The sequence below is a fragment of the Erpetoichthys calabaricus genome, chromosome 3 (assembly GCF_900747795.2).
Source record: "Erpetoichthys calabaricus chromosome 3, fErpCal1.3, whole genome shotgun sequence".
NCBI lineage: Eukaryota > Metazoa > Chordata > Cladistia > Polypteriformes > Polypteridae > Erpetoichthys > Erpetoichthys calabaricus.
In genome coordinates this window covers 182,150,738-182,176,349 of record NC_041396.2, presented here as the reverse complement: position 1 = coordinate 182,176,349, position 25,612 = coordinate 182,150,738, and the positions used below count along the sequence as shown (strand labels likewise).

General features: G+C 36.9%; 1 protein-coding gene across 3 annotated transcripts in view; it reads right to left on the bottom strand.

Moving 5' to 3' along the window:
* The window catches only part of LOC114648502 (heparan sulfate glucosamine 3-O-sulfotransferase 5), a 245,176-nt gene that overhangs the window by 127,911 nt on the left and 91,653 nt on the right, over positions 1 to 25,612 (bottom strand). The window contains exon 2 of one of the 3 annotated variants that reach the window (XM_051924114.1): positions 2,801 to 2,954. The exons of the other annotated variants lie outside the window; for them this stretch is intronic. The gene's annotated coding sequence lies outside the window, so the exon portion shown is untranslated. The remainder of the gene's footprint in view (positions 1 to 2,800; positions 2,955 to 25,612) is intronic. 3 annotated transcript variants of the gene reach the window in all.

Below are 25,612 nucleotides of genomic sequence, written 5' to 3'. Positions count from 1 at the left end.
AGTGCTGACGTCCGAGGTTCGATTCCCGTAAGGGAGTGAAGTGAGCGCTTTGCACCGGCGAAGTACTGCTTTTAAATTTTTATTAAGAAGAAAAGAAAACCTTTTTAAATTAAGTCTTAAAAAGAGCTGTAAAGATATTGACAATAAGCTACGCAAACCCACCAAGACATGCAATCGTTTAAATCAAAGTGCGAGTCGAAAAACACCATCCCATAATATTAGTTAACGATTAACACATTTCTATATGTATTGTAAGCATACAATACAACTGATAATATGTTGCACTTATTTATCTGGTGTACTGACATTTTTGCGCGTTTAACGGCTGAAATCTAACATGGTTTGTGCCGTTCAGAATGAAAAGAGTTTGCATTTACCTTTTTAATAAAAGGCGAGCTTTTAAGCCTGAGAAATCACCCCGTAAATGCACACGTTTAATTGCACATGTGTTAATATGTATGCTTACACAGTATTAAAAGACACTCAACAAGTACACAGTATTAAAAGACAGTCAACAATTAACGTCATTTACCTTCGTTCCCGCATTTGACTTGTGCTGTAAATCTCTTCCTCATTTTCAGTTCACGTGATTACGTAGGAGGCGTAATACGTGATGACGCGATACGTGACTCCGCCTCCTCCATTAGAGTATATGGACAAAAAACAGGTTCCAGTTATGACCATTACACGTAGAATTTCGAAATGAAACCTGCCTAACTTTTGTAAGTAAGCTGTAAGGAATGAGCCTGCCAAATTTCAAACTTCTACCTACACGGGAAGTTGGAGAATTAGTGATGAGTGAGTCAGTCAAACAGGTTCCAGTTATGACCATTACACGTAGAATTTCGAAATAAAACCTGCCTAACTTTTGTAAGTAAGCTGTAAGGAATGAGCCTGCCAAATTTCAAACTTCTACCTACACGGGAAGTTGGAGAATTAGTGATGAGTGAGTCAGTCAAACAGGTTCCAGTTATGACCATTACGCGTAGAATTTCGAAATAAAACCTGCCTAATTTTTGTAAGTAAGCTGTAAGGAATGAGCCTGCCAAATTTCAGACTTCTACCTACACGGGAAGTTGGAGAATTAGTGATGAGTGAGTCAGTCAGTCAGTCAGTCAGTGAGTCAGTGAGGGCTTTGCCTTTTATTAGTATAGATATATATACACATATGTATATATACATATATATATTTGCAGCTGGAGATCCACAAAGGGAGAAAATAAATCACGTATCATAAAGTAGTATTTATAGTAGCTTTTATTCCTGAGATATATACATATATATATATATACATATATATATATATATATATACATATATATATATATATATATATATATATATATATATATATATATATATACACACATATACACATATATATACATACATACATACATATATATATTGTCACAAAGGTGCTATATTGCGCCCGATCCGGCACAGACTTGACACAGGAGGCACGTATACAATACAAATATTTTATTATTCTTCAGCTGGAGGGCACGTCTTCCCCGTAACCCCCCAGCTACAACACAGTTCCAAGCACTGTTCACCACCAGTACAGCCCAAGCACAAAACCTTCTTCTCCTTGGCACCACCACTCCTCTCTAGCAACCTTGTCCTCCTCCACCCGACTCTGGCCCTTGAGTGGTGGTCGCTGGCTCCTTTTATAGGTCACCTGGAAGTGCTCCAGGTGCTTGATCACCGAGTTCCAGCGGCACTTCCAGGTGTGATGAATCCGTTGCCCACACGGGCTCAGGAGTCCCAAACACAGCACCCCCTGGCGGTACCTGCGGGACCCAACAGGGCTGCCCCCAACTCCAATTCCCAGGGAGCCCTGTGGGAAACCCAGGCACTACTCCAGCCCAGGGGGGTGGCCATCTAGCGTCCAGGGGAAGGTATTGCACTTTCCAGGGCTGCTCCCCCCGAATATAGTGTGCAGGGGCGTCCCGGCTGGGCATGGATGCCAGCCGCCTGCCACAATATATATATATATATATATATATATATATATATATATATATATATATATATATATTGTGGCGGGTGTCTGGAATCCTTACCCAGCCAGGACACCCAGAGTGTGGAAAGACCGGGGGAGAGAGTACTTGTGGGATAGTTTCTTCCCTGGGCCGATAGAGGGTAGCCCCCTTGGTTTCCAGTGGGGCCACAGGTTATGAGCATGGGAGCTCAACCCTGTTGGAACCCGTGGCCACCACCAGGGGGCGCATGAACCTTTCCAGGGCATTATTTGGTCACACTTCCGCCACACCCAGAAGTATGGCCAGAAGAAGCTCGTTAGGCACCTGTAGTCCGTCCAGGTGCCCCATAAAAAGGAGCAGCCTGACTCCATAAGTTGGCCAGAGTCAGGATGAGAGGACAAAGCCTGAGGAGGAGTGGAGGGAGAAGGACTGACGGCAAGAAGAGACTGAATGGTATTGGTGTGTTGTGTTGACTGGTACTTTGGGCAAGTAAAACTGTAAATAAACGTGTGTAGTGTGGTAAAACCTGTCTCCTGCCTGTCTGTGTCCGGGTTAGGGTGGCAGTACGCCCCCCTAGTGGCTCACAATATATTTTAAATTTCCCCTGGTGGACAAATAAAGTCTAAAAGTATCAACTATCAACTTTTGTCAGTTTATATTGCAGCAGTATGTTTGTGTATATGTCACATTTTATTTGTTTACTGGCTAACAGTGAAGGGGTTAGCATTGCTATCTCATAAGTTTTGTCCCCTGGATTCATATTTATGCCCAGATGCTTTATGTGTATTTTGTATGTTCTTCATTTATCCACTTACATTTATCTTGATTACACCAGCTTCTTTCCACAATCCAAAGACATGTGTTTCACGTTGGCCTGGTCTAAGTGAGTGAAGGATTTGGCACTGCACACAGGGTTGAGTCCTTTTTATTCTCCAATGCTATAAGTATGGGCCCTAGCGTCCTTTAAATCTGTAATAAAAATTAGCATCAGGAAATGCAAAGTTACAAAGTCCCTGATTATGTTGTGACCTTCCATTTAATGAGCAGACACAGCATTGCTAAAACACAAACTATTGGGTTAATAAAAAGAAGCCTCTCCAGCACCCCAACCATATGTGAGAATTATCAGGTTCAGAAAATGAATGAATGAATATTAATTATATAATCATCTGTGCAGGGAATCTTCTTCCAAATCCTTTCTGCAGCTCGGTCAATGTTAATCTTTCAATTAATAAAGCACATCAGAAAATGTAAGAACATTAACAAAGCAAAAATATTTCACAGAAATGCTTAAATGTTTTTTTGAATTACCACTCAAAGGAATCCATGTCAGTTGTAGAGTTGAAAATGAAGCCCTGTTTCTAGTGACTCTGTCATAAAGGTTTACAAAGAAATTCCAGCCCTTTTGTTTGCCGCTGTTTTGTCTGTAAACCTGTCTGTCAAGTGTAGTTCATACTCAATGGAAATTAAACACTTCCCTTTCCTTAACCTTAGCAAAAATCAACTTTATAAATAAGATATTTTTTTATTTGGAAAATAATAGAACAGGTTTGTAATATAATAAATAACTCACAGCAGGATTTATGCCATGTAGACTTAAGAACTGCCCATACATATTTTTGACTGAATTATGAAGAGGCATGGGAACATAAAGAAATAAATTTGCATGTGACAAATAAATCTTTCAACAGGAAGTGGAAAATAGAAATACTAAGACAATGAATAATCCAAGTTTTTCTTCTAATAAATAAAAAGAACAAGAAAATCTGATGGCAGGCCTGGGGTATGTGTTTGCTTGTAAGTTCATGATACCCAGGTGCCTGTCACCAGATGAGGGACAATAGAAATTGAAGAGTTAGTTTCAGTCAAGAGCAATGGCAGTTAGGAAACAGGATAAATCAGGGAAGCCTAGACCTCACAAATGTAAACTGTCTTATTGTATCTGAGAGTCCATTAAAACAGGAGCCAAATCAATAGATGTAGCACTTGGTTTGTTTTTTAATGCAAGTACCCATTCTCACATATGTCATCAAAATAATAATGGGTACACAGCGTCTATGATACTCTAAAGAGCTTGACAGTATAACAATATCATTGCAGTCTCTGACTAAAAGCAGATAGTTGAGAAAGTTGTTAGAGCTACTGAGGATTCCAACTGCAAATCACCTAGAACATGTCATCCATCATTCCAACCATTCATTACTGAGTCCACTTATCCTGTTTCAAGGTCTAAGGGGCAAGAGCCTATTCCAGCGGCACCACTTGAAAGGTAAGAACCAACCCAGGATGGGGCATCAGTCCTTCAGTTGATAAACAGGTGTCACACATGTGCTCATAGGAGGCAGCAAAAGGGCATTAAAGTGGGTAACTCCATGCCAAACCAGGGAGTGGCAGAGTGCACTGACCACTTTTTCTGCAGACCAACCACGGGAAATTCCACCTGGGCCTGATGAAATCGTTTCCAGTTCCGGGAACTGATGACGTTACTCCCCAACCCAGCCAAAATTTCTGCCAAAAATGCAGGCACTCAAAGACATCAGAAACAGATAAAGTCTAGCCCTGAGTAAATGAAGAGATATGATGAGATGTCTGATTTTAATTTCTAGCACAGACTAAGGAAGAATACATTCTGTGAAGCACTGGCTTAAGTTAATTTTTTCAGAAACCAATTGTAAGACCCCATTTACCATTCTGTTTCATTGTGTCTGAATGAAGGGCATTGAAACAAATTTCTCCTATTGTGTTGTTGCCTTTTAGAAATTAATTATTTTTATTTTTTCTTATTTTTACATAGTCATTGTGTTGAGAATATTTATCTGATAGGGTGCTTATGTTTTGAGATAGAATAATAACTAATTTATTTATTTTTCATGTTACTGAATTTATTAAAAGCAAGTAACATTCCATACAACCAAGTCAAACTTGACAAAACTAAATTCAATTATTTCACTCAGTAAACGTCATGTTATCTATTAATTTTCTGAAGCTGCTTGTTCCGTTATTGAGTTCTATGGCGGTGGAAACTAGTCTGTCAGGACTGAGTTCAAAGCAAAAACCAACCCTCAATGGGACATCAGTTCTTTGTTTAGCATTCTCATATATTCACTTGCATTGAGCAAATTTACACTTGCCAATACACCAATTACATATTTTTTTTGGATACAGAAAAAAACTGGAAGACATGAAGAAAACCTGGATGGACAATAACACAGATGGGAGAGGAAGCAAAATTTAGATTGTGCTCATAGCAATCTTAATTCAACTCTAATTCCCCCTTTCACACAAACATGGCACAACATGTTTAAAAGTACTTGGCTTCTTTGTGTTTGTCTCTGGACCCCAATGCAAAGAGGTCTTTATTATAGGAGTAATTACCTCACTCATTATAAAATGTAAACCATTAGACGTTGTGCCAAAATTTCTTGGGACATGTACTGTATTCTAACTTACATATGGCAGGATGGAGTTCCGGCAATGGACAAATGACCCAGCAGACATGCTAAAGTGCAGAGGAGAGTTAGCACAGATGACAATTGGACATATCTGGGACGTTAACAGCAAGCACAGAAACAGAACAAAAATTATTTATTTGCTGTGTTCACTATCATTCATCTGTGCTGCTTTGAGATGAGATGTCATAATGTGATGGTCAGCCCTATATAATGCTCATAATCTAGACTTAAAATTTCTTCCAAAACTTTTGCTGAAATGAACTGCAATGATTATTTCTGTTTGTGACTACACACATACTATATCCAGTTTTTTCATTTGCATAATTTGCTCAACAGCAAATTAAACTGCATTTTAGACACAGTTATTTATGCATCACAGCCAGGTATTCATTTGAACTTTTTAAATTACTTTAAGATATATAACATCCCACTATAGCTAATATATTATTAACACAAAATTATTTTGTCACCTCTCATTAATATGTAAACTGGCAAGAGACAATAATAAAAAAGTCAATAACACATTATACATGTTGATCACACATATGATTTTACGCAAATAATGAAAACAAACGGGATGGATGGAACTCATAATAGTTTTGTCAGAAACACAGACTTCTCATCAATTTTAGTGATTATTTCCATCAAAAAATAACTTACAAAAGTACAATAATCGTAAGCCATACTTTTAGTCACTGATAAGAAATAGTTCCAATTACTAACAATGGGGATTTATGAAACAACACTTAAATGGACTTGGACAGAAACGATAAACAACACAAAGTGCATGTAAAATAATTTGGATACCTAATGGACAGCATATCTCAAAAGACATGGAAGTGAACTTTAAATAATATTAAACTAAAACTCATAATGAAACTGAAAAGGCAAAGTATTTCTGTTCAAATTACAATTCTTTTTAAATGTAATCTTTTATATTAAATGAACAGACATTACATGAACAACATGTTTTGTCTCAATGAAAAGCTAATCAAATATGGGAAAACAGCTGCCATGCTCACTAATTATTTTACTTATTATGAATAAAGACAACTCCAAACTTTTTCAGAAACTTTACATTCATCACCTCTTTCCAGTGAAATTTGGGTACATTTTTATAAAATATTGTATAAATATAAATACCACATTTATCTTAGGGTTTTCTATCTTTTTTACTTTTTCTTGTGGAGCTCTTTTCCTTCTAAAACTTCTGCACAGATCTGTAATCAATAACTGCATGCTTCTGATTTTGTTATTGTCTTCTTGTCACTGACAGAATTAAAATTCAAATAACATGACAAAAGCTATTTAAATATTTTGTGAAATGTCACAGCAACAGTTTGAAACTTTTCAAAGATGGTGCTTCTTTGACTTCCTTATTTCACAAATATGCTTTAGTCTTTATTTTTCAGTCCATTTGGAGATAAACAAAAGTCACTCCATCTGGAAAAAAATACTATAGTAATTAAAGTGAGTGAGAAACAAATCCCATGGGTGGACGATGCTTATCTCTTACTATGCTGCATTTTACTTGCTAGTGTTAATGGTGATTCAAACTGAGAGTACTAGTGTGCCTTTTTGCAACTGATATTTTAAAGATAATCATTCGTTAATAAAGCTATGAAGCACTAAAATTTTTTCTTTTATCGTTTAAATTTTTAACTGTTTCTAAATAGCTGCCCATGGCTGTGTGTGTCTGTGTACACATGGCACATTCTGATCATGTAAAGTATCCATTTCTGCTACATTCACTAAAGTATCCATGGACAGCACAATTATGCAGTATCTATCCATCCATCCATCCATTTTCCAACCCGCTGAATCCGAACACAGGGTCACGGGGGTCCGCTGGAGCCAATCCCAGACAACACAGGGCACAAGGCAGGGAACCAATCCCGGGCAGGGTGCCAACCCACCGCAGGGCACACACAAACACACCCACACACCAAGCACACACTAGGGCCAATTTAGAAGCACCAATCCACCTAACCTGCATGTCTTTGGACCGTGAGAGGAAACCGGAGTGCCCGGAGGAAACCCACGCAGACACGGGGAGAACATGCAAACTCCACGCAGGGTGGACCCGGGAAGCGAACCTGGGTCTCCTAACTGTGAGGCAGCAGCACTACCACTGCGCCACCGTGCCGCCCGCAGTATCTATGATTTTTGCAATATACCTCTAGACATTTCCATTTCATTTTTGTTCCAGAATACTTTATTTCTGGTGATTCTAAATAAGACAGTTATAAAATAAGTGAATGTAGGAAAGTAGGTCATTTTGCTTTATGGTGGCCTGGTGGCTTTATGGTTTCTGCTTTGCCTCTCTTACTAGCAGTATTGAATTATGTCCTTCATGACAATGAACTGAAAATTCAAAAAAAATATTTGAATTTAGTCCAAGGAATTGATGGATGGATATATATTTGTGACTTTACCATTTTTTGTTTTATTATGTCAGATAATACTCTATTTTATTATAGTTATATAACTTGACAAATAATGCAGTTATAAGGGTGAAGGTTGAAACAGCATTTCATAATATAACTATCAAATTTTATACACAAATACATTTTCCAAACCAAATTAATCTTAATTCAGTGTTGTAACAAGCTAGGTCCTTTCACAACAACACAGGCACAAGGCAGGAGGTAATCCATTATGGATTAATAATTGTACCACACACACATAAACAGTCAAACACCAGGCCAGTAAAAAGTCATCAATCCACCTAAAACACATGAATATGAAATGTGGGAGGCAAACAGCAGTACAAGGAGAAACCCCACAAAGATAGAAAGAATAAATGGGCAAATTTGGATTTTGTCAGTTCTCTGTATATTTTAATCACAAAGGGTGCTACTACAATTCATATTTTATTCACATTTCTCATTGCACAAGAAACATAATTTTCAAACAGCTCTACATTGTAACATTTCCTAAGAATTTATATAGAGTAGGGTAGGTATAATGAATCCACAGAGAACAATTATGGATATTTCTTTTAGAAAACAGAAAGTAGAGTAAGGGCTAGGTTGAAGACAGACAGATGGCAAAACTCCTCCAGGTTGATGGTGTCTGTTGTTTACACTAATTATATTCTCATTAAACAAAATTATTTTTCTTTGGCTACAAGGGACTAAATTTGTGGATATTCCCTGTTTTAAAATGTTGACACTCCCTTTGCTCCTTTTATGTACATACACTTTAATCCTAATTATTTTCATACAGCTTACCCTGCTCCATTACTCCATTTAAGTCATTCCACGACAGCTGCTATCCTTGGGAATTGACTTTTAGGACACAATGTGGCTCTGGACACACTTGGCTACTACATCATATCCAACAGCTAAGAAAGGTGATTCATTACCCCTCACAATTATGGTCTGTTTATGATAGGGTTTTTCTCTCATTTTCATACGTATGCTAAGTGCACCATACAGTAGGACAGTTTTTAGTTCATTATTGGGGGAATATGTATAAGACAAATGATATATTGTAACCAGAATTTCAAAAGTAGTATGTGGTATTTAACATTTTATTTTCTTATTGTATTACTAACTGCCAAAAAGTTGTCGCTTTGCTATTTTCCAAATAATGTACGAGGACTAAAAGCTGAAACAGAACTAAAAAAATCCATATTTCAAGATTTCCAGGGCTTTATTTTTTTACAGCAGTTTTCTACAGTATGTTTCTATGCCTTCCAAGAATGTTTTGCTCAATAATGTTAAAAAAGATATTAATGTGTTTGACCATTTCTGTTTGACTTAAACCACTGGAATCTTAATCTGATCTTTTCCAAACTCACCCCAAGAGCCTTCTGTATTTGTATAGCACTATGCCTTAATTATAGAAGATGTGTAAAAGTCTCCAGCATTTGCAGAGACAAACTATTGATTTAAACTTGTCTGCAGCTGGGCAGCAAGGTCTCATTAAAGCATTACAAGGTTCACAACTTTAAACTAAAAGACAGCCATGTCGATCCATAAAACAAATAGCTCTTAAACACATCAGTGTGCTTTTTGTCTTATATAAAATATCATAGAACCATTAAAATTTATCAAAAAATGTCAGGCTGTGGACTACCTATATTTGGCCTTTTTTACAGTTATACTTAAGTCACCATTAGGATTCTACTTAATATGAATTATTTTTGATCTCCTGTGACATTTACATCATTCTCTCCCAAAAAACTCATTAAACTAAACTTATATACCTATATGGCAGTAGACCTCAGTGCATGGACAGCAATGGGATATAGTATTTGCAAATGAATTGTTTTTTTAAATTAAATTCTAACATTCTAGCTGCACTGCAAAGTAATTATGGGTTGCAATTCATATTATCAGATTATTAACAGCAGCTTTATAGTAGCAAATAAAAAAGGAAGCATTGCTAAAAAATTATTATAGGATATATGAGAAACAAATGAGATATACAGTACAAGTAATTTTTACTCTTTATACTCACATGAGATAAGAATTTTGTGAAAGTTTTCAAAATAGAACTATGCAAAAATTACAATGGAATTAGGATATAAGTAAGGCTTAAAACATTGCTATATATCCTTAATTAATGCAATAAACATTTCTGTATGGAAAAAAATATTTTAATTAATAACATACTGCCTCACAGATACAGGGCTCAAAGCCCATCCTGGTGCTTGTGCAGCAATATTCATGCCAAGGATGGGCAGCAGGTATCTACTAAGTAAGTAAATTTCAATATATCAATATTTAGAGGTAAAAAAAAAACACAATATAAAAATAAATGACTCGACGGATTTGATTGAAATTTGTTGAAATTGTAGAAAAAAACAAAATTAATATTATTATTTTATTTTTTTTATTGATTTTAATTAGAAACAGGTAACATACCATACAAGCAAATCAAATTTAACAAATCAAAGCAAAATTCAACCTCCACCCAAGAGATAAAGAAAGGAGACTGCAACCAAAGTTACTCTATAAAAGGAACAAGAAAACAGTATCCTTTTACCCAAAATGGACGCTTATTCTAAAGTGTTACTGATTAGATCCTGCCATATTTTTAAAAAGTTTTGAACAGATCCTCTAAGTGAGAATTAGATTTTTTCCAATTTCAAGTAGTACAAAACATAGGTTACCCACTGACTTAAGAGTGGTAGGGTGGGATTTTTCCAGTTGAGCAAGATATGTCTACTAGTGCTAGTAGTGTAGTAAAGGAAATTAAAGTTTATTTGTCCTTCTCCACTTTAAGGCCATCTAGGAGTACACCAAACACAGCTGTTAATGGAATAGGAGCGATTGTGTCTGATAGGCATGCAAGGATTTTTGCCCAAATTGTTGTTAATTTAGTGCATGCCCAGAACATGTGGCCAGGTGAAGCTGAAGCTAGATTCCAATGATCACAGGTTGAATCTTGCCCTGGAAACATTTTGAACAATTTTAAACAAGATAAATCCGCTTGTTAAAAGATTTAGATTACGTTGGATGACTGAATGTTTTGCAAATTTGGAGCTCAAGTGTATTCTGTGCATAGCTGCCTTCCACTCCTTTTCTCAAATATTGAGTGACAGATCCTTTCCCCAATATACTCTGGGGTCTTTGATAGGAAAAGACTTTAAAATATTTTTCTAAATTGTAGAGATGCTATCTGATTCTTCAAGACTGCTCAATAATTCTTAATAATTGGAAGGTGAGGAAATTGGGAAGGTTCGGTATATCAAAGTTTCTAGCATGAAAATAGTGGAGAAATTGTGTTGATGAGAAGTTGTATTTGAAGTGTAATTGTTTGTGGGATGCAAATACATTATCTATGTACAAGTCTCTAGGTGTTTTAATCCAGGACATTTTCCAGACACTGAATAGTGCATGTTTGAGAAGATGGAAAAAGGTGGTTGTTATGTAGAGGTGCAACAGATAAAAGCTTTTCTGTTTTAAAGTGTTTCCCTCAATGGCTCCATATTCTGAGAGAATAAAGGGTAATTGGATTTTTAGTGTAATCACAGTAGTTTGTATTAACTGGGGCACAGAGCAGGGAATATACAGAAGTACCGCAAGATTTTATTTCTATTGCAGACCGTTCTTGTGGATATTCATCAATTTGTATCAATGTCCAGGGGCCTCATGTATAACGCCGTGCGTAGAACTCACACTATAACATGGCGTAAGCACAAAAGCGGGATTGTGCGTACGCACAGAAAAATCCAGATGCAGGAATCTGTGCGCACGCATACTTTCACGTTCTTCCACTACATAAATCCCGATTTGCGTGAAAAGTAACGCACGTGCATGCGCCTTCTGTCCCGCCCCAACTCCTCCCAGAATTACGCCTCTTTGAATATGCAAATCAATATAAATAGCCTTCTGTGAAAAGACAATGGGAAAAGCACAGGGGAAAATATAAGAATTTCAGCGAATACCAAGTGGAGGCAAAGGAAAAACCTACTATTTGTTGGTTTAAACAGTGATATAATCAACAAAAGAAAGTTGATCGAGTGACAGAGTGTCGGAAAAACTCGAAAGATCAAATTCACAAAGTCGCACAGTGCCCGAAATAAAAAAGAAATCACATATCAAAGTCGCTGTGAAAAGGCGAGTTGTAGCCCACCGTCTGAGTGTCATATGAAAGCGTATTAGGGTACAAACAAAAAACATAGGCACACAGTGGGAAAAAAGCACGAAATGTCAACTTTAATCTCGAAATTTCCACTTTAATCATGTAGTTTATTTTGCCATTAAAGTAGAACATTATAAACTTCATCTTAAAATCGTTTATTTTACTAGTTTCTCAAGTAGCATGTTAAATGCTTTTTTCTGTGTTTGATCTTCTATGTGCTCTATGTGTGTGAATCACTACGTGCTTCCGTTCTTTCTCTTTCTCCGACAGGACACAGAATGCATTCCATTCGAGATATTACAGCTCTCTGAATAATTAAAATACTGAGATGTATACGTGATATCATTTTCATGATGATCGGAATGAAAGCATGTTATTAAACATGGGAACACGGTGGCGCAGTGATTGTTCATAGCTTACGCAAGAGGCTTGCTGCACCATGTGTGATCTTCGATGAAATTATTTATTACAGAAGTACTGTCTCTTTCAAACGTACTAACCTCCAATTCCTGTCCATACTTTTCTTTCTCCAATCGCCACACAATCAGCTCTGTAATAGACGTTAAGCCATTTGTAAGCTTAGAACGCCGATTCTTCAAAACTTTTAAGGAACATTGAAATATCTTCGTAGTACATGTTTAATTATTCTATTCGTCTATCCTTCCAGTGTCGCGTCAGCACCAGCAAGAATACAGCGCAAGGCAGGAGCTATCCTTGAACTAGCTATACGCTGCGGCACCGTGTCCTCACATGTTTAATTATTAGCAATACAGATTATTTAAATGAAGTTAAAGTTTTATCTGTATACTATAAGCAACACATTTTGCTGCATTTCATCTTAAAAATGATATTGCCATCATCCGCGCTTTATAAAGTAGCGCAGGTTGTGCAATATTATAACTGTAGTGCAAGTTTACAGTGAGGTGATTGAGTGCGTTTATAGTTCTTGGGATGAAACTGTTTCTGAAACGCGAGGTCCGTACAGGAAAGGCTTTGACGCTTTTTGCCGTGGTTGAGGTAGTGTGTACTTGAAACTGTATACCGATAATTCTCTTTCCGATCATCTGCTGCTGTGATTTCCCACTCTGATACAGTGATATAAATACTCCGAGTGGTGCAGTGAGAGTAATATGGAAAAAGATGATCCGCAGTGGCAACCCTTAACGGGAGCAGCAAAAAGAAGAACAAGATGCAGTGAGCGTAACAACGCTAAAGCAGTTATGGTATTTGGAATACTATGGCTATTCCCTGGCCCATTATATTGCAGCAGGTTAATTACAATCAGATGCATTACACTAATAAACAATATGCAGTTAATTTCAGTGTATTTATAAAGCCGCGTCAGGAATGTGGAGCTAAGAAAGAAAGGATGAGCACACAGGAACAGTAGCACTGCTTTGACACAGTCTGCAAAACCGGGCGGATAAATTGCGTACGCCAAGGTATGAGTTACCGTGGAAATGTGCGTGGCTTTACGCCAAGTTTAGGTTTTATACATCGCTATTTGAGCGTGGAAAGGTTCGTACGCAACATTTCTGTGCGTACGCACCGTTTATACATGAGGCCCCTTTATAGCTGGTATATTTGCCACCAAGTAAAAAAACTGAAAGTTGGGTAGTGCCATTCCCCCTTCTGCTTTAGGTTGTTGTAGAGTCTCCCTTTACATACATGGATGTTTCAAATTCCAAATAAATGAAGTTATGATTAAGTCTAATTTCTTACAAAATTATTTGTTAATGTATTTGGGGATGCTTTGAAATAGGAAGAGCAGCTTGGGAAGGATAGTCATCTTAACAATGTTGATTCGCCCTGCAAATGTAAGGTGGAGGGTAGACCATCTACTTATGTCTTGGTTAATTTTTTCCATGCAGACAGCAAAATTTTGTTGAAACAGAGCTTTAGATTTAATTTTAATATTTACCCCTAGATATTTAAACTGATCTGCTAAGATAAATGGGAAGGTGTCCACTGGAAAAAGCACGCTTTTAATCATATTGATTTTAAGTGCTTTTAGGACTGCTGGCACAGAATTTTGGTGGTCCAATATATAGAGTACCATATCATCTGCATATTGCCGACCCATGATTTTTAATTTTTTAATTTGTCATTAATAATACTCTAGCGAGTGAAGTGTGGCAATTTATGCAGATGAAGGCCATTTACAGAAATGAAGTGAAAGGAGCAAAGATCGGAAACGCTCACAGAAGACGCATTTAGCAATTGTCTGTCAGGTGGTGTGACATTTCATGCAACTGATCCAGTAAGAAAGGTTTTTTAATATCTACTATTTTCCACACCCTTCATCTTATTTGCAACCTTGTGCAAATACCGAACTGGGGACTACAATTACCATCTACCAGTGTGCTGCTCCAGACGATTACATCAGCAGTCACATAGCATAAATAAGAGTATCAACAAATGTGGCATGTAGTGATGTGCAAAACAATTCTTTTTAATGATTTGATTCATTTCATTCAGTTCACCAAAATTATTTGAATCTCTGAATCACTGATTCGTTCACTTCAAAAACAACAACAAGCTATATTTTCGTTTAAAATCTAGAAAAGAATCATAACAGTGTAACAGCTTTAACCACCAAACAGTACAAACAATATAAAAAGCAAGCAATGAAAAAAGTACTTCATGCATAATAATAATAATAATAATCTTTAATGAATTTTGACAATAAATTAAATTTCAACAATAAATAGAACAAAAAACAATGATACAAATAGAACCTTAGAATACTGCACACATCATGATAAAACTGTGAGAACACATGACTAAATAAAATTGACTTCAGTTTTGGATTACTCTCTCTCAATTTCCTTCTTTTATATCCCATCCATTTTGATGCAGTCTCCCATACATACTGTATATCATCAGTGAACTCAACTGAGATTAAATGTACTGCAACTCTCTTGTCTGCAGTCAGTCATTGGCTAATAGTTGTCATGACCGTTTTGCTGAAACAGTTCACTGATAGGCTATTTCCTGAAGGCAGTAGCCATTTAAGTGAAGTTAAGATGATAGCTCCCGACTTATCACGGAATGCAATATAAAACATAGCATGCACTGTGCATGCCTCAAAAACATTTATTCTTTAATGTTATTGTACAAGTATGTTCGTTTAGAGACCAAGAAAAGTACAAAAGAACTAGTTTTTTAGTTTACTACACATTCATAGGGGTATATAATCAAAAGTAGGAACTGCTGTAGTTTTTTTTTTCCTCACCCACTTGGGGATAATAATTTCATTGTCTCACTGGATTACAGCATTTAGTACTGTTTCTCAACCATTGTGGCCTTAGGACCCAGTTTTACCTTTTTAAGTTCATTGAAGACACACAGACAGCATTTGGGGGCATGGGGGAAACGAGTACAAATACAACAGTAGGGGAGGAGAGTTCAGAAACGGGGAAAAATATTGTGCACTACTGTCGCTTGCTTCAGCAGACTGGGGGTGTGTCACAGGTGACAATAAATCTAAGATAAACTGATTACACTACATGTTTTTTATCAGTGCATTTTTCAAAAAGCCAGTACTGTTTTTCACATGCATATTTTCATTTTGGTTAGCAATACCAATCAACAAACAGCACCAAGTGCTATTTAAAGTAAAAAAAAAAGGAAATAAAACAAAAAACATGGCAAATTAACCAATGTAGCCAAGCCACAATGTTTTCTGTAGCTGATGGAGATGCTGTTTTTCTGAATGTGATAAGCAGAGAGCAGTATGATGCTTTTCAGGGAGTAAATGAAGTTAATAACTTTTGGGTTTTTTGTTGATAGACATTTATTCAAATCTCATTTATACTGAGCCCGTACTAATTTTAGGCATTGCTGCTAAAGGACAGTCAAGATTTTTTTTATCAGTTTTTAGCTTTGAATGAATCAACTCTAAATTGCCTTTGTATCACTTTAATTGACACCAGCACCCCAAGGACTGTATGTAGCTTGTTCAACAGTAATCAGCTCAAATGAACTAACAATATGGCTCCTGGTAAAAAAAAAAATTATATACAAAAAAAAGCAGTGATTAAAAATAGACAACATAGAGTTCCCATATCATTTATTTGCCTTTTTATTAAATTCTGTGTGCTACCTCAGAAATGAGAGTACACATCAGTATTAAAATACAAACTACACTTTTGGTTCAACCCAATTTGATTTTGTTAATTGAGAGTTTTTTAATAATACATTTAAAAATAAGCAAATATAAAAGTATATTTAAAAGTAAATAAAAGTATATTTAAAAGTAAATATCCTTTCATCAAAAACTACATAAAAGATGTATAAAAGGAGAACTGTAAGTTCCTATTACTGGCGAAATAAATATGGATGCATTTTTATTACTTCTGTGGAGGCATTTGGTCTGTTTGGAGAAGGTACAATATCCCCTATATCATACCTATTTTTAGATGTTTTCTCTCTGAGTGAAATTGAATTTTGCCTACAGATGATGTTACAGGCCAAACCAGATTTTAGGGTAAACTAGTTTAGTCTAGGCCAGTTTCTCCAAAGGTCTGGATTCATTCTGTCACGCTGTGGACAAAGTACTTTGGCCTATTTCAACATTATGATTTATGTTATTTTGTTTTTCATATTACATTTGTAATTACTGTATAGCACTGGGCTCATAATTGGACATTTTAAATGAACAAGACATGAGTGGACTGAGTGTCTCAAAAAGGGTCTGCATCTCCCATTTGATAGATTCTCTGTCATGGTGCTTACAAGAAATTTGGTAACATGAAATGGCCCACTGCTCTGTTATGAAATTTAGTTTTAATGACATTACTCTTTTCACCAGTATTGCTATAAAAACAACATCATACCGATGGGTTTAACCACATTTTCTTAACTTAAGTAAAAAAACTAAATTTCAATATAAAACTATGGGACTTAATTAACATTTTTTTTCAGAAGACCTATCAGTTAAACCTTAAATTTTTGTCAATCCATTTTGATAACATACTAATTCTGATACAGGACATGAGGCCTGAGCCTATCTTGGCAGGAATAGGTAAAAAGCAGAGAAAATACTGGAAGGGGCTCCACAGAAATTTGTGTCTTTGCATTACATAATAATAATAATAATATTTTTCTTCTAAAATGATCACTTTCAAAATGATGCAATATGTACTAAACATTTCCTTAATTAAAGTCGCACTCGCACATTTCCTCATACCATTCTAAGTCATAGCAGGGAGAACATACAAAATGCATACACAGCTAGGTTTTTAACCCAAGACTTTGGAATTGTTACACTGGAGAAATAGCCAAAGAGCTGTCCCACTTATTGTCATTTTTTTTCCTTCAAAGGTAGCTATTTATCACAAAGAAATGCAGGTGAATACATAAAAAAGTAATTGCTTATAAGGTTTTTAACAGCACATCTATATATCTCCCCCTAGCAGATGCAAGTATAGCACATGTGGAAATTAGACACATTTTCACCAAAAAGAAGCAGGTCTCAGAAAAAGGTAACTCAGTATTGATTGTTTATAGATACAACTAACAATTTTAGGGAACTAAATCTTAATTTAGCTCTTTTCATTGACTTTTACCAAGTGATAAACAGCTGCAATAAAACTGTTAGGCTGTGATTATTGTATTTTGCTTGTTCCATGCTTCTCTAATCACCTCTATGTATAGACACTGTTACTAAATTTTTTTCATAGTGGGAATTTAAAGAAAATAGATCTAAGGAAATATCTTGTTAAAAATATACTTTTATTGTAGGAAAAAAATTAAAATGAGCTAAAAACATTTAAAACATTTAAATGTTTTTAAACATTTAAACATTTTTAAATTAACATTTAAAAACATAAAAATATGCTATTAATAGGTTATCTACTTCCAGAATGAGCCCTGCTCTTTCCCACTCATCAATTAAAAGTCAGCATAGGACAGTCCCTATTAGGGGATAGGCATGTACTATTTTCAGAAATTTTAAGGGCGAAATGTGACCTTGAAGAACTGGAAATTTAGGTGCATGGGCACGTAGGCCTTATTTAGTGAGTTCTGGGCTAACCAAAGGCTGGTTTGACGGTAAAGCTACCATCAGCCATAAGACAAGTGAGTATAATAAAACAAGGAGAACAAGATGAAGGCTCAAAAGATGGGAGGCCAAATTAATGAGAAAGAGATGCTAGATCACAAAGTGTTTTGGGCTATTTAGTAGGCAGAAATGTGTACATGTCAGTAAGGAACTTCACACCTGCACAATCAAGCCAAGAGGGGGGGAACAGCTTTCTGAATTTTGCTTTATTCCTTTTGTGTATATCTACCTGTAATAAACACAATATTTTTGTAGGTTTGGTCTTCATCTGCATACGCGAGATCATAGAAAAAGTGTTGCAATGAGCGTGCTCTCTCTTACTACTTTATATACTCTTATTGTAAGAGCCTTGGTAGGGATGGGGATTTCAGGACTTCTAAGGCCCTTTACTTACTCAAAGGAAATCATAAAAAATTTACTTTTTTCTTTATATCTTGAACTGTGGAAAGTCATAAAATGGTTATGCATACCAAAAAGGATGTGTTATTCAAAGGAGTAGACAGTTAACTGTGCTCCACAAGAGCAGATAAGGTAGACTTATAAGGTCTTTTTTTAAACCAATAATATTAAAAAAAATCTATTCTTTTGGAAATGTAATGTCAACGTTTGATCTCATGGTATAAGATTGTTATACATTTTAGGGCTCGTTTTACTTCACGCTCAGAACGTGTACGCGCCCGCATCATGGCTGCCATGAGTTCTTCTCGTTCATTTGATGCGTCCTCTGAGCAGGTCCTCACAAATTAACGCGACGCGTGCGCAAGTTGCAGTACCAGCAAAAAGTCGGGGGGCGCAGTGTGCTAAAAGTTGGAATGTGATGTCAGTGTGCGCGCTTCGATGTTTGATAAATGGTTCGATGTGGTGAAGCAAAATGCCGATATACAGATGAATTTGTGGTGCTTTTATATTCAAGCGTTGCATATTCCCGATCGTAATAACACGATACATTTTAAAAGTCTCACATACCGCCTTCTGTGCCATCTTTTTTTCTAGGGCTTCCTCTGATCCTGACAGCAGCGATCGGCAGCTATAGATCGCCACACTGAGCACATGAAATGTATCATATTCCAACTCTCTGCACATTTAGAATCCTTAGATTTATGGTTGATATCACTTTCATGATGAAAAGCATTAAAGTACAGTGCATCCGGAAAGTATTCACAGCGCATCACTTTTTCCACATTTTGTTATGTTACAGCCTTATTCCAAAATGGATTAAATTCATTTTTTTCCCTCAGAATTCTACACACAACACCCCATAATGACAATGTGAAAAAAGTCTACTTGAGGTTTTTGCAAATTTATTAAAAATAAAAAAACTGAGAAATCACATGTATATAAGTATTCACAGCCTTTGCTCAATACTTTGTCGATGCACCTTTGGCAGCAATTACAGCCTCAAGTCTTTTTGAATATGATGCCACAAGCTTGGCACACCTATCCTTGGCCAGTTTCGCCAATTCCTCTTTGCAGCACCTCTCAAGCTCCATCAGGTTGGATGGGAAGCGTCGGTGCACAGCCATTTTAAGATCTCTCCAGAGATGTTCAATTGGATTCAAGTCTGGGCTCTGGCTGAGCCACTCAAGGACATTCACAGAGTTGTCCTGAAGCCACCCCTTTGATATCTTGGTTGTGTGCTTAGGGTTGTTGTCCTGCTGAAAGATGAACCGTCACTCCAGTCTGAGGTCAAGAGCGCTCTGGAGCAGGTTTTCATCCAGGATGTCTCTGTACATTGCTGCAGTCATCTTTCCCTTTATCCTGACTAGTCTCCCAGTCCCCGCCGCTAAAAAACATCCTCACAGCATGATGCTGCCACCACCATGCTTCACTGTAGGGATGGTATTGGCCTGGTGATGAGCGGTGCCTGGTTTCCTCCAAACATGACGCCTGGCATTCACACCAAAGAGTTCAATCTTTGTCTCATCAGACCAGAGAATTTTCTTTCTCATGGTCTGAGAGTCCTTCAGGTGCCTTTTGGCAAACTCCAGGTGGGCTGCCATGTGCCTTTTACTAAGGAGTGGCTTCCGTCTGGTCACTCTACCATACAGGTCTGATTGGTGGATTGCTGCAGAGATGGTTGTCCTTCTGGAAGGTTCTCCTCTCTCCACAGAGGACCTCTGGAACTCTGACAGAGTGACCATCGGGTTCTTGGTCACCTCCCTGACTAAGGCCCTTCTCCCCTGATCGCTCAGTTTAGATGGCCGGCCAGCTCTAGGAAGAGTCCTGGTAGTTTCGAACTTCTTTCACTTACGGATGATGAAGGCCACTGTGCTCATTGGGACCTTCAAAGCAGCAGAAATTTTTCTGTAACCTTCCCCAGATTTGTGCCTCGAGACAATCCTGTGTTGGAGGTCTACAGACAATTCCTTTGACTTCATGCTTGGTTTGTGCTCTGACATGAACTGTCAACTGTGGGACCTTATATAGATAGGTGTGTGCCTTTCCAAATCATGTCCAATCAACTGAATTTACCACAGGTGGACTCCAATTAAGCTGCAGAAACATCTCAAGGATGATCAGGGGAAACAGGAGGCACCTGCGCTCAATTTTGAGCTTCATGGCAAAGGCTGTGAATACTTATGTACATGTGCTTTCTCAAGTTTTTTTATTTTCAATAAATTTGCAAAAATCTCAAGTAAACTTTTTTCATGTTGACATTATGGGGTGTTGTGTGTAGAATTCTGAGGAAAAAAATGAATTTAATCCATTTTTGGAATAAGGCTGTAACATAACAAAATGTGGAAAAAGTGATGCACTGTGAATACTTTCCGGATGCACTGTATGTATATTACATTTTACAGATAAATCGGTAATTTCATTTAAATAATGAATACTGTTAATAATTACACACATGGGGGTGACACAGTGGCGGAGCGTTAGCGCTGCTGTCTTGCAGGGAGTCACGTCGCTGATATTCCCTGCCTGGAGTTTACATGTTTTCCTGCTGGGTTTCCTCATTGCTCCAGTTTCCTTCCAAAGATATACAGATTTGGGGATTTGGTGCCGCTAAAATGACGCGTGTATGTGTGTGCTTGTATTCACCTTGCGATGAGCTGAGACCTAGTCCCCAATGCTTGCTGGAATGGACACATCCCTGGATTTAATCTATAAACATCCTTTTCAGAGGTATTGCGGTAAGGAGTCTTCGAAATTTAATGGGGGAGGCAATTCACAACACAGAGAAGCCGAACATGTTCTCACCGTGATAATATCTTGCACTGCCACCTGGCGGATTCTTCCAGAATTACGTAAAGTACGTGTGCAAGTATAAACACTACAACGCTTGCGCAGCAGGAGCATCCGCTGCAGCATGCATCGCATCACGTGAAGTATAAATCTGGCCTTAGAGTACATAGAAAATAACTTTGTAAGAAAAATATAAATTTAAAAATGAGCAAAGGATGTAAAAACAGGTTAAGGTATCAATTTAATAAGCCCATAAATTAAAGTGATAAACTTCCCGTTTATATATATATATATATACATATATATATATATATATATATATATATATATATATATATATATATATATGTATATATATATATATATATATATATATATATATATATATATATATATATATATGTATATGTCTAATAATTAAACAATTAGCTGCTAATCTATGTAGTATAATGTAATGTAATAACATATTAAGGCACTTTGGGATGATGTTGACCATACATAGATCTGTAACATGCATTCATTAATTCATTCATTCACTATCTGTAGTCCAAGGACCTCATTTGACAGTGTAGGGAAGTCAACACAATCTGTTATGTGATAATCTGTATTTATGTTATGTTTTGCTATCCGTTTTGAATTATTTTGATGTTTTTATGTTATTTCTTTTGATTTTGTTGCTAATTGGTGAATTGTGTACTGTCTCTTTAAGTTTGCTATGTTCCTTGTTCTTTGTGGGTGGAGCCCTAGGAGACAGAACCACCCTGAAATCACTACTTGTGAGCCCTTTTATTGGATATAGTTGAAAAGGCTCTGGAGTAGGAGTAGTATATATTTGGAGTGTTGTACAGGGTGAGCCAAAAAGAAGTACCACATTTCAAACATTTATTCTACAAAAACGCTACAAGATAAAATAAATGTCATTATGACACAAGAAATGTGTACAAAATTGATTTTTTCAATGTGTTTTAACATTAGAATTACCAAAGCCTACGAAAAAACTCGTAAACGCGGCACACCTTAAATCTGTTTGCACCTCTCCATCAGCTTCTTTTGTTTTATAAATGTGCCGATAAGCACAAGCAGCAAGCAGCCTACTATCCCATCCTCCCACCGCCGCAGAAACGGCAAAAAGCTCTCCCAGCTCAAGCCTTGTTTATCTGGGAGTGAGCTGTATAGTGTAAATAATATATCGTTTTTTGGAACACATGCATTTCATGTGTTTTCCGTGTCTACAAAGATCTATGTAAGTGTAGCATGACAGAAATGTGGAACATATACCTAAAAGAAAAACATTTTTCATGTTTCAGTATCAATGACAAAATTTTGACATGAAGTGTATAATGTGCGAAGACTGAAGTCCAAATATCAAATAAGCACTTTCACAAAAGGTACAAGTATAACAAAACTATTGCACTGTTGTTCAAGACTAACTGAAAAAAAAGAAATTGGGTTAGTGTACTTCGGTGTCACGACTGCTCTGGTAGATCAGTGGTAAGAACTGCTGACTCATAATCAAGAGGTTGCTGGTTCAAGCCTTCCCGTGTCACAAAATAAACATTTTGAGTAGTGAGCTGCTTTTACTGTTACTATTACACAATAAAAATATACATTCAATTTGAGTCTGTAACAGCCGGAGTAAATGTATGGTACTTGTAAAGGTTAGCGTTTTTTTTTTTTAAATTCAGTTTTATTCTCTCAGTTGCGTTCACACCCCCCACCCCCCAAAATCTGACACTGCTGTTTTCAAATAAAGACGTGCTATAACAGAGGTGAACTCAGATGAGGACGAGGGTTCTACATCGGAGAAGGCAAACAGAAGCCTTCCCCACAAGAAACGTCCACTCACATATAAGAAAAACGCAGCTGCACCAGGCGTAAATACGAAAGATGGCACAGTTTGGATGCAGTAAGAGGTCCGGTGACAACTTGCCAGTCAGTCTGCCCCACACCTGTCCTTCAACGAAACAGCACGGCTTACAGAGCTCGCCAAGGTATCATGCAAAGTCCAGTTTGTGATTATGTTTTGCGATGGTCTTTATACAAAATCATTTATGTGTTACTTATATAAAAGCCAGATCGAATGTTATTTACCTTGATTTATTTACGTATCTTCCTACAGCGTAAATTCACAAGTAGACTGCAGAGCTTCCTCTGTTTGATCGACATGGGCATGCTGACAAATTACATGTATACTGAAGTGACTTCAGCTGCAGGTGGAAGCTGCACACAACTTTTGTTATGGTTCTTCTTTTGTCCAGAAGTGGTTTCATAAGCTTTATGACCTTAGTCTCAGAAAGTCTTTCTCTCGGGGGGCAACTGGGATCTTTTCCTGAATAAGATCAAACACAGTTGCATAGGGTGTGACAGGAGCTTCACGCACAACTCTCTATGGCTGTCAGAAGCATGTTTGCACGCTGAACATCTAAAAGACTTCAAAATTGATGCCCTTACACCTCGGATGTTTTCAGGCATTCGTACAGTCCGAGGACGGCCTGCTGATTTTCTGTTCAATGTTGTAACAGTTTGTCTAAATTTAGCCACCCACTGAAGAATTGTTTTCTGATTTAGGACATCACCATTAGGAGGAATGCTAAAGTGCATTCAAAAAACGTGTTGCATAGTGATGATGGATTAAAACACTTCGACAGCGAAAGCACAGTGCGCACCAGACCAAGGCATGTTGCTGACTGAAAACTACAAGGGATTGCCTATCAAAGAACCCCCACCCCAACCCACTCAGCTGTGGTACTTCATTTTGGCTTCTTCTCTTTTTGGAGGCTTTTTGCTTCTGTTCAAGTATTATAACTTCTAGACTGGTACTTATTTCTAATTTTGTTCTTTTAAGCATATTCTTGTAATTTTCTATTTATTTATGTATAAATCTTGGTTTATAAATATTCCCTGTTTGACCTTCTGTGCACAACCCAGGGGTTTACAGTTATTCTCCTCCTTGTGGGACTTTTTTTTTGAGACATTTATATCTCTTTTGTCATCTTTCCCTGTTTGGGGCCTGCTAGGCTAAAGCCCTACTGGTTATAATTTTGAATAAACTGGATTAGGTGATCCTCTTCTGACATGACCAGTAAGGCCACTGACCTGCTTCTTGGATTAATTTTGCAGTATTCACACCAATCTCTTCATGTCTGAGACTTCATCAACAGAACTAGACACTAGAATTAGAGAAAAGCAGACACCCACCTTAGATGAGCAATTAATTCCTCATAATATGCTTATGATGTCATAGGGGGAAAATAAAAGATCAATAGACAGAAAGAACTCACAAAGCCCTCAAATATACAGTAACATGCTAAACTCAGAAGTAACATTTCAGTTTGATGCAGTGTTTCCTGAGCTGAATCTCCCCTTTTAAACATTTGTATCACATACATCATTAACAAATACAGTATACCTCTTACTATTTCAATGGAGTACAAATGTTATATTCATATTCAAAAAAAGTAGGTCATTGTGACATAAATTACAATATGGACAAATATCTAATGTCAAATATCCTTACTTAATTTTGACAGATTTGGGCATATTATAGTCTAAATATAGACTTTATTAGCTAGAACATAACCTACACATCTCAAGTAAGTGGCTGTGACCTGGATTCTGATGCTCTTGAGAATTTTCTTGTCAATGAATGATTGTTCAGTGTTTTATCTACATTAATTATACAGGTAAATAAAAAAAAAGAAAAATCACCACTGTAGTTACATTTTTCCTACATATAATGAGTGCATCTGAATTGAAATCATTTTAATGCAACAATAGCAGAATTTCAAGAGTGTATATCCTTTGCTTGGCAGACATGTTAATGATACGATTTCTAATAGCTTCCCGAGAAAGTTCATGCAAGATTAAAGTTTTTCTGCACCAAGGGCTGCATATACTGTATTCACTGTCCAGTAGGAACTGGGCTTTCTTTCATACAAAGACTGAATATGGTTTTTAATCATTCTCCAGTACAGACTCTAGTTACAGCTGCAAAGCCATACCTAAAACATAGGCCGAGACTGTATGTTTCTGCTTTCATATCCAGTCACTTCATGGACTTTCAGATGACCTAAGGTGCTTAATACAAGTGTGGCACATGAAGTAGTTCTGGATCTAGCTTTAAAAGGGCATGTGCAGACTCTCTCAGGCGAGTCTGGATTTGGGAGCATAATGTAAAACAACGGTTCATCTGGCAAAGTGGAGAAGGAGGAAAAGGACACCAGTATTACAAATACAGGCGGTCAGAAAAGAATGTGTGAGACATACAGTATGAGTCTTTGATACCGGTTAGAGCTACCTTATTCTGTATAATGATGTTCAAATGGCCT